Source organism: Lygodium microphyllum, chromosome 29, assembly GCF_053477565.2.
Source record: "Lygodium microphyllum isolate KBCC chromosome 29, Lygodium_microphyllum_v1.1.10, whole genome shotgun sequence".
NCBI lineage: Eukaryota > Viridiplantae > Streptophyta > Polypodiopsida > Schizaeales > Lygodiaceae > Lygodium > Lygodium microphyllum.
This window is the reverse complement of record NC_141163.1, coordinates 107,994,404-108,005,635: the sequence shown is the minus strand read 5'-3', so window position 1 is coordinate 108,005,635 and position 11,232 is coordinate 107,994,404. Positions and strand designations below refer to the sequence as shown.

Sequence of the window (11,232 nt, the reverse complement as noted above, 5' to 3'; positions counted from 1 at the left end):
AAGAAAAATTATTGCATGACAAAAGTCTCAGAATACTATGGATAATATAGGTGTGTGTGTGTGTGTGTGTGTACATGCATGCATGCATGCATGCATGCATATATATATATATATATAGAGAGAGAGAGAGAGTATCAATGATATCCCCTAGCCATTCACTACATGTCATTCTTCTATTAGCTCCACCCGCTATTGTCATACCCGCTTGTCATTTTGTTCACTTAGCCATCTATCTGCCCTTCCACTTCAATTGCCTTCCCTTTTGCCATAGTAGCCATGGCTACATGATCACCCCCCCCCCCCCCCCCTCTCTCTCTCTATCTACCCTCGTGCCACTATGCCACCTTCTTCATTCATCTCAACTGTGTGTTTGATGGTTGCCTCAACTATGTACCCTACCATTGTAGTGCTCACTATGTTGCCCACATGTTGTCCATGCACTGCAACCCCATGCTACCCGCTACCCTACACACACACACACACGCACGCACGCACGCACTCTCTCTCTCTCTCTCTCTCTCTCTCTCTCTCTCTCTCTCTCATGAGACATCATATTAAATAGTAAAGATACATAGAAGATTATCATGGCCCCTATACAAGGATGACATGCACAAATCGAGGAATGATTCAAAATTTTTCAAGCACACACACACACACACAAATGAATCCATTAAAATTAGAGAAAGACAAAGACCAAGGGATAAATATATATAAAAAGGTTTGGGATTTGTATAGTGCATGCCATGTAGGCTTGGAAGCCTTTATGTCAAGTTTGGTTTTTGCCTTGGTGGATCCTACAATAAAAGATAATATAGATTGTTATTATCAAATTATTGTTAATACATTCAAACGTAACCTTTCTGTATGAATCAATGTGCCATTTCCCACCACCCACCCTTCCAGCTTGCCACCCACCATGCTCACTTTGCTATCATCCAACTTTGTGAGCTTGCTCTAGTCAACTGCTCATCTTGTTGGACATTGACTTCTTTCACTCTTGCCTCCGCTAGATTCTTGCCTAGCACCTGCTTGTTTTCATTGACTTTGCACGCATGTTGTTGACCAATGCCCACTCACTAATGTGCCTACACTTGCTTCCGCACCATTTCCATCGACTTTGAATGTGGCCACTATTGCGTGACACCTACTCACTGGACTATGCCCACACCCACTTTTGTTGGCCCACACCTATTTGTTGCTACCTCACCAGCTATTGCACACATCTTGAGAGAGAGAGAGCAACCACCAATGGCAAAACCCAACCATTCGCCACATGTCATTCATTGACTAGCTCCACTCGCCATTGTTATAGTCGCTTGTCATTTCATTGACTTGGCCATTTGTACACCCTCCCACTTTGGTTGCCTTCCCTTTTGTCGTAGCAATCGTGGCTACATGACCCTTCTCTCTCTCTCTCTCTCTCTCTCTCTCTCTCTCTCTCTCTCTATGCTCACCTTAACCAAGCACCCTACTATTGTGCTGCTCATTATGCCACCCACATGCTCTCCTTGCATCGCAACCCCATGCTGCCCACCACACACACACACACACACACACACACACACACACGCGCGCGCGCGCGCGCGAGAGAGTGAGAGAGAGAGAGAGAGAGAGAGAGAGAGGATACAATAAAGACACATATCTTAGGCATACATTTAAAGCGATGCCTAGTAGGTGGCTTAATGGACATGGGAGTGGCAATAGAGAGAGAGAGACACGCACACACACACACAAACGATTTCATTAAAAAGTAGAGAAAAACAAAGTAAAAATTGCGTAAAAATATATAAAAAGGTTTGGGATTTGTGTAGTGCTTGCCATGTAGGCTTGGAAGCCTCTATGTCGGGTTTGGTTTTTGCCTTTGTAGATCCTACAATCGGAAAGAGAGTATAGATATAGATATAGATACAGATGATGTGTGATCAAATAATGTCGTAATTTTGTGCAGTGAAACCCTCGGCGTTGAGACAGTTGGCTTGAATAAGACCTAGCTCCTTTCCCTCCAAAGCCCGCGAGCCAGAGATCGGCACGCCTTGTTTTACTGTTTGCTTCTGACGTCCGCACCGTTCAACGAGATGAAAGCACCACATGTCTGGTACCTTTGAGCGTTGTTGGATAAGAAGGTCCTCTTGTCCAAAGACAAGAGTATTTCAAAATGTCCTGCCTATTATTTTCCAGAATTCAGAATTGAAAATGGGATGGATGTACCAAGACGTTCGAGTTTAACAACGTATCAGTCCGCCAAGTATGGATGTGGCAATAATTTTCAAAAGCCTAATCATTCAGGGAAGAAAAAAGCCATCACATATACACCTGCATCATTTTGTTCTCTTGAGAGACTGTAGGCAATAAGTCATTGATACAAAAGCATGATGATCCTTGATTTTCTTTCTTATTAGACAAGCAGCCAACGTGCAGCTTAAACGAATACAGATATGTATATGTGTGCCAGTGATGTGCTCCCAGCATATGCCTGGGAATATTTTTGATGAATGATGAACGTGTTGTGACAGTGTCGAACACAATGAATCGTAATCTGAAGTGAATGTGTGTTGTGTATCTATCCTACATGACAAAGGAAGGGTGAGCTGTTAAAAACACATGCAGCTCACCCTGTGAAGGCATTGATGCAACCTGCATTATGCAATTCCACCTGATTGACTCACAAGCCATCTATGGCTCAGTGTGCTTTGGCAGAGCGCAAAGCTGTGTTTAATAGTTGAACTGTGTCTTTGCCACTGTAACTCTCAATGGTTCGATAGCCCTCTATACATGAAGAATGTCGAGAGACCTGGATATGGTTGATATTAACTCTGTAAGCAGATATTGGATAGCCAACTATCCAAACGCTTGGCAGGAATGCCAAAAAAAGCTGCTTTAGCAAGGATTATATCAACATCTTTAAGCAATTTATGTGCATGAACAAACTCTACTTGTACTATGTAGGATGCAGGGTGTGTCTGTAATCTGCCGCTTTCCAGCAATATTTGCAACCAATAAAACCTTTTATGTGAAGGCACTCTGTCTCACAATGCTGCTTATGAGGTAGTATCAACGTTTACTTCGTTCACATTGCTTACAGTTGAAATACCATCAGGAATCACGGCATTTTCTTGGCATTCCACTGCCAAACCAGATCCAGTATTGAGCTCTTGCTGTCCAATAGCGGCTCTAACATCTAGAAATGTGGAAGAGCTAGATAGATGCTTCTCTAGTGCTGTCATTATCTCTGAAGGAGACACCCCAGCAACTTCAAACTTCTGCACTGCTGCATCCAAGAGCTGGTTCCATGACAACAAACCCAGCCTGAATTCTACCTGTGAATGTTCATAAAGGATATTCCCCCAGAAAAGATACATTTGGGATCTTGTAACCTCAACTTGTTTCCGTATGTCAGCGTCAGTGGAACCACCTTCACTGCCTGATGAAGAATCTTTCTTTCCATTCTTTTCAGAAACAAAGGATGACTTGGAGATACCAGATTGTTGCACTTTCTCCAATATAGCTACTGCTTTTTCAACCTTTTCTTCAGCACTCCGAAAAAGGTCCATTGTCTTAGACAAATCCCAAGTAGTCAGATCCACTTGTCTGGCTACAGCTAGAGACCAATGCAACTTTGCATTTTCAAAGTCCTTCTGTCCTAAGGCAAGAATCCCTTCATAGAAGTCTGGTTTTACCTGCAGTGCTTTATCAAACATCTCTTCAGCCAAAGCAAACTGAGATTGAGCCCAATCAAAGGCCGCTTGCAGTCTATACCAGAATTCTAATTCAGCATCAGCTTCATCATGTGGTGTTTGCTTCCTAGCTGCACACATGTAAATGTTACCCCAATTGAAGAATGCACGAGCTGCCATCTCCTGAAACTTACTAGCTGCCTGTGCAAAAAGTGGTTCTGCCTCCTCACAGCTAACAGCCTCCTCCAAAGCTTCCGAGCACAGCTCCATTCCTAGATCATGTAGACTTGCAGCTGCACTTGGATCAATTCCCAGATGAGTATGAACAAGCTGAGCAAAATCTACAAGCCATTTGTCCATGTCTCTCTGAGCTTCACCTGCTTTTCCTCCACCCTCGTCATTTGACCCAGAAGAATCTTGTGAGGACAAGTTCACCTCATCAGCATTAACATCTGTCAATGCATCTTCTCCCTTGGGGACCGGCTCTTGCTCTGGAGGCACTTCAACCACATGAAGCCTCAATGGATGCAAAACAGGAGAAACAGACAATCCAATAGCAGCCTTGCACTGCTCAGTTATTGAAAGAACACTCTCTAATCCTTCTGTCAACTCAGATGTTTTCTTTGCAGCCCCGAGGCCAGCTGCCACTTCTGCAAGCCTGAGCTCAGAAGTGCTTGTTATGGTCACAAGATCTCCCTCCATATCTCTGTACTTAATTAAGACGGCCTTGGAGGAAGGAAATTTCTGTCTCACCAGCTTTCTTAGTTCAGGGAACTTACTATTCACAGGCATTTCAGCTAATCGAATGTCATCATGGTAGATCAGTTTCACTTGTCTCATCTGCAAGGCTGCATTGCTGGTTTCTTCTTTCAAGGTCTTGGCATTTTGCTGCTCCTTGGTAGGCTCTACAGATGCTGGATTGAGCTCCTCGACAGGAGGTGCAGCTTCTTGCTCTTCCCCTTCCTCTATGATTGGTGATTCTGGCACCTGCAAACTGGAAGACTTGCTCATCTGTGCAGGTGAACCATAGACAGGGCATGGTGGTGGTGGTGCATCAGAAACAATGGCATTATCCCCATTCAGGCGGTCATCTGGCATTGCATGTTTACTGAAAGACTGCATTGCATCACTGGCCTGAATGCTTGAATGTGATCTACCGAGATGATGCAGTGGGGTGCTTACAACAGATGGTCCCATACTATAACTTCTAGCATAATATGAAGCACCCGTTCCTGCAGCAGTTCTACCTTGGATTTCTTGCTGTGCCTCTTCAAGTATGCCAAGCGAGAAGCGCAGCCGCTTGAAGAGGTCCAGGGCATCGGGATGGGTACCATCTACTTGGAGAAGCATTTCAACATCCTCAAGGGCGAGCTCCAGCTTTCCAAGAGCTTCAAAAGCTCTAGCGCGGCGCAGCAGGGCTCTGCTGAAGCCAGGATAGACCTCTAAAGCAAGACTACACTCATAAATTGCAGCCTCGTATTGGACAGGCTGCATCTGCATGAGGCATGCAGCACGATTACTGTGGTAAACAGCCCGATCAGGGTGGTCATGTGGGGTAAGGTTCAGGGCCTGCTTGTAAAGCTCCATGGCTGCAGCATAGTCTTTCCTTTGAAATTGACGGTTGCCCTCTTCCTTGAGCTCTTTGGCTTTCACCATGTTAAGGTCTTGCTCGGCATGTTTCTCCAAAGCACCTGGCTGGTCCTTTCTTTGGACTTGGGGATTGACTTCCTCCTTTGAGTTTGCCATCGAAGCAGAGAGATTGACTCTATTAACCCCTGATCCACCATTTTCATCGACAATGATGCGCCTACTATGGCTATCCTTGGTCTCTGATCGCCAGTCACATTGCACTGTTGCATCCTTTAATGGCCTGTTGTGGACATCTTGCCTGTTGAATCTCCGATCCCTGCTTCCCTCAGATCGGAGGCCACCTCTGCCCTCAGGAGGCTGACGGCTTTCCTCATTTAATTGCAAATTCCTCATTTCCTCATTCAACGGCAAAACTTTGGTGCCATCTTTCAACCTGAATAGCCTGTCACTGCCTTCCTCTTTCATCCGCACTCCATTACCATCCTCCTTGGATAATCTTCTCTCCTTGCCCTCATCCCGGATGCGAGCAAGGCCGCTGTTGTCCTCGATTGTGCGCCTGCCAATGCCTTCGTCCTTGCTTCGCAGACCATTGCCTGATTCTTTTGATCGCAATCCATGACTAAGATGCTCCTTGGGAGGCAGACCATGAATACTACCTTCCTTCAGTCGATGGCCATTAGATTCTTCCCTCAGCCTTGGACCATTGGGAAGCAGACCATGAATACTATCTTCCTTCAGACGATGGCCGTTAGATTCTTCCCTCAACCTTGAACCATTGGATCGTTGCTGGACATTGCTGGCCGTGTCTTCCCTGGACCTTGGACCATTGGATCGCTGGACATTGCTGGCCGCCTCCTCGGATCGCAAGCTACTGATACGATCCTCTCTGACACGGAGGAAGCTCCCTTCCTCCTTCACCGATCGGAATCCATTGCCGTAGTTTCCGTCTTCTCCCAATCTGATGCCGTTTCCGTTGTAGGGATGGCCGTCAGCCTGCCGGCCCCCGCCAGCGCCGGCACCGTTAGCATCAGCCTTGTAGAGATGGCCATCGGCCTGCCGGCCACCACCAGTGCCGTTAGCATCAGCCTTGTAGAGATGGCTGTCACCTTGCCGGCCGATGACGGGACCGGTAGCATCAGCTGACGATCGCAAGCCATTGGAGTGGCTGCCGGGGCCAGCGATGTCAGCTGACGGTGATCGGAAGCCATTGGAGTCGCCTTGGAAGCGCTCATGAGGGGTAGGGAGAGGTCCGGCGGGTGCATGGAGGGGACGACGCTTGCCGTTTCGGGATCGAGCCATGGAGGGACAAAACCATGCGAGGGGAGGGTGGTGAGGGGGATCAAGGGCGGGAGGCTGATGGGGGAGGAGAAGCTCCTGGTGCCTAAATTAAGACGTGGAATTTTGGGGGGCGGGGGTTGGGTGAGGTTCAATGGCGACCGGGGGAGGACTGTGCGATGGGAAGGGGAGGGTAGATATGGAGGGCGAACGAGAGAGAGAGAGAGAGAGAGCACGCGCGCAAAAGAGAGAGAAGCAGCAACCTCGCCTTGTCCAGGCTTTCAAGAAAATGAAGTCCAGAGGGGTCGCAGCCTTTTGATTCCCCGCCGCCCCGCCACCCCCCCCCCCCCCCCCCCCCCCTTTGCCCTTTCCTCATTTCGCTTCCAAGTCTTTTGATCTCCCACGACAATCTAGCCCTTTATCTTTAGTCGTTAATTTGTTCCGGTTTTTACAATCCTTCAATCACCAACGACAATTCACCATTACATTTGACTGTACATTACATATGTATGGGCAAGCCATCCATATATTTAATTTATATCATATGTTGGACTATAGTACATATAGATATATATCATTCCCAAGGCTCAAGCCATCACCACACACCACATAACAACAAGACATATACAAGACACTAAAGCTCGGAACACTCAATACTAGCCTCTCTTCCCCCCTCCCATTGGATCATTGGAATTTGGAGCTTTCCATCCATTGCAATTGGGCGGCAATCTTGATTGGTGGTGGAATATTTGTATTTCTAATGATTAGATTTCTTCATTCACATCAGCAATAACAAAAGCAAGTGATAGAAATGCAATCGATGGGGTTGAGACTCGAGGGACTTGTTTTGGCTTTACATGGATTGTTGGATCCGCAACTTTTTTATGGGTAGTAGAATTCTTTCTTCATGTGCAAGTTTTCAGAAATAGTTACAAGTTGTCAAAACTTGTATATGGCCCCGGAAAGAGTCACACTCCTTGGGAACTAATAGGGACCTATAATGGTTCGCTTCCAAAATGACTTGATTGGACTTTGAAGGAGTGCCCTATTCAAGGCACATTGTATCTTCAATTTGTGGATCTAAGTTCAAATGTTGCAATATCATTGGCACACTTTTGTTACTTGTTATAAACAAGGGTGTATACGAGTGCACTTGTGTATTACCATTAAGAATAGGTAGGTGCAAACTTGATACATCTTATAAATCATAGCATTGTTGTATTGAGGTATATAGGGGCACACTAGAGTATTGGTAGTAAGAACACACACACACGCGCGCGCGCATGCACATGCACACGCACACGCACACGCACACAAGAAAATAGAAAAAATAGAAAGGAATAGCAATAACCAATTTGTGAAAAATAATATGAAAATGAAAGGTTGAAATAAGTAACATGTCTTAATGGACTTTAATTAACTTGAAATAATCCAAGAATGCACCTAAAGCATTAGAATAGCTCACCCTTACACGGAATGCTAGCCATTGAATGGCTAAATTCAAATGATCAAGAAGAAGGGATGATTATTGGATGGTAGAAAACATCAACCATCTCAAGACCATGGGTATCATAGAATAACTCAAGCTCTACACCATTTACGACAACAAATTTACTCATCCAATCGTGGTAAGCAATGAAACACATGGTGAAAAGCAAGAATACAGAGCTGTCCTTGCCATTCTATGCAAATGAGCAAAGTGTACAAAGCTAAAGCTGCAAAAAATGTATTTGTGGCTTTAGATCAAAGTTGAGACAATCATAGCAAAGAAGGGGGCCACAACCACTCTCCAATTGTTGAGGACTATGTGATCATTAGCAATTCTACTATCATGATATCATTGTTGTTTAAGTCATGGGTCTTCCAACACAACCTCATAAATTAAGGAAACCTTGAAGGATGAAGCAAAGGGATATACATTGAAAGCACAAGATCCATTGCACTAGCAATTTCATGTGAAAATTGGATATATGGTGGTTGTATTATGTAGCACTCATGCATTCACATACACAAACATACATGCACACCCATGTGCTTGCACGTACACATGTGGATGCATGCATGCATGCACACACACACACCCCATTATAATTTATAGTATCGTTCAAGTAATCTTTTGTCTAGCAAACCTATGGTGAATTGTTGAGGCTTTCAATGGCTTGATTCAGTATGGTTATTGCTCAATATTGTCTCTACTTTGTTCTAGCGCACACACACACAGGCAAAGCCAAACACAATTCCTTACAAGACATTGTCTACAACCACATGTAATTGGCAAGGGTATTCTCTCTTACCCAAACTTTAGAGAAGTAGAACTATTTTATTGTGGTGTACCAATAGCTACTTAACTCTAAGACCATTAATTTTCGTTGAAAAACAAAAAGTAAAGTAGTGCTTGAATAATTAAATTATGAAAACATGTAGTTGTGACCTCCTCAAAGCTTGAGCCCAAAACCACTTTCACAATTTGCACATGCATCATAGTCTATCTTAGAAACTTGAATTTGATTTAGCTTTCCTTTTTGGTTACCTTAAATTTTTTGGGGGACCCATTCCCCACAAAGTGGCATGGTTTAAAAGAGGTTGAATGCTAAGTGATGATTATAAGCTTAGTGACATAAATAGAGTTGTAACTCCCTTTGTTATTCTCACATTCATTTATTGGGTTCATATATATGTTAGCCACAATATAACATTATATATCAATCGAATATAAAAGCTTATAGGAAATGCATGCATGATTATCACACTTAGCATAAAAATGATAATAAAACACTAGTTGCACTGTCTCTTCACATAAAGATAATTAGACAACTATTGCTTAAACATAAAGGTGACTAAGTTTAACAATCTAAGAATATCAAGGGTGCATGCTTTGAACTGATGATTTTGTCTATATGACCTACAATTTCCTTAATTTTGAGTGAGGGTGCATCTCTTTACCTAGGCTTTTGGAGATTTGTATGCTCAAAAAATGATCAACTCTTCCTACAAGTAAACTTTGTATAAATTTCATCCACACCTTTCGAGTCCAATAATTTAATCGCACTTTCACTAATTGCTATTTAGTGAATCCCACTTACTTCCTAGGGATGGAATTCAAATGTAATGAGACATGATCAAGTGAATGAAATATTGGCACATGAGCAATGCGAACTCTAGAATTTCAACTTGGTCACCAATCTCAAGTATGAAAGTGTAAGCTTGAATCCTTTGAGCAAGTTTAGGAACAAGGCTAATTTTAGTGTAAACAATACTTGCTTCTAGAAGAATTCAATTTTGTTTCTAAAGAGTTACGCCATGAATAAAGTATCCAAGTTCACAAGCACAATAAACACGTTTGTTCATAGGAGTGTGATCTCCAAAAGCATCATCAAAGGTTGTAATGCTAAGAACATTAAACTATGGGTTAGTGATTACAATATCTATTAATCAATAAGAGCCAATGATCACTATTGCAACCGACGTAAGAATGTAGAGCTCATGGGTTTTTAAGGAAAATCTCATTCTTTTCTTGAAATTCGATGCCTAACATGAATGAGCTTTTAACAAATAACAATCTAATGACTTAGCTGGAGAAGTTCTTGGCTACTTGTCAACATCAAATGCTTGATTATTGAATTTAAATTCTCTAAAATGCATGTGTTTGCTTATCAGCATTTGCTACGCATGCATATTTTTTTTAATTTATTTAACATGCCATGCAATTGTAATTTAATTCGTCTTGAAAACAACAAAGCAAAATGGCATTTTCCTATGTGTATTTATGGTTTGGTCAAAGCAATGGATATGACGTTGGAATGCTCAAACTATAGATTTGTGAAGATGTTTAAGCATGAATACTTCCTAAATCCTTCAATAATACTAGCACAATTCCTTTGATAACTTGAGGTTATATTTTTATCTAATCATGTCCCTACATATATTTAGAGTTTTGTGATTTTTCAACTTTTAGCTTTGGTATAAGTAGACAAACGTGTTGTAAATATAGAAATATCTATGTATGTTTATGTACACACATATTGCATATATGCTTTGAGCACACATGTGCATATGCATTTGTGCATGTGTACACATGCAAGCATGCACATAGATGCATATGTATGTGCATGACCTAGTCACATGTGTCATGATTTTTTATTGATATAAAAAAAGTTATGGGAATCAATCCTTTTCAATTGCTTGGTCCTAAGCAATTAGTCATGGCTGATAAAATACAATGGCAACGCCATCAAGATTCCAAGTCCTTGTAAACTTCTACATTACATATGTGCATGTGCATGTGCACGCACACACACACACATACATACACATTGTGTGTGTGTGTGTGTGTGTGTGTGTGTGTGTGTGTGTGTGTGTGTGTGTGTGTGTGTGTGTGTGTGTGTGTGTGTGTGTGTGTGTGTGTGTGTGTGTGTGTGTGTGTGTGTGTGTGTGTGTGTGTGTGTGTGTGTGTGTGTGTGTGTGTGTTTTGTTTGCAATATGCACACATATGTTCACAATCTATGACAAAAGAATTTATAACAAAGCAAATTTTAGTACAACAAAAGGGATTTATAGTAGGCATCAATGAACACTCATGAGTTTAGGAAACTCATAAATCTCAAATGCATGGATTAACTATAGCATGCAATAATGAAAATGGGAAGTTCCATTTTGTAAGCAAACTTAGTAGTTTACAAGAACCTTGAAAAAA

At 42.7% G+C, this 11,232-nt stretch overlaps 1 non-coding gene and 1 pseudogene across 1 annotated transcript; one reads left to right on the top strand and one right to left on the bottom strand.

Annotated features, from left to right (window-relative positions):
- The first annotated feature begins 532 nt into the window (after positions 1-532).
- Positions 533-637, top strand: LOC148011001 (U6 spliceosomal RNA). The gene has a single exon (XR_015689635.1). It is a non-coding gene; the product is annotated as a U6 spliceosomal RNA (small nuclear RNA).
- A 1,198-nt stretch (positions 638-1,835) lies between these two features.
- Positions 1,836-6,823, bottom strand: LOC148011000 (protein CLMP1 pseudogene; annotated as a pseudogene).
- Between the last annotated feature and the right edge of the window lie 4,409 nt (positions 6,824-11,232).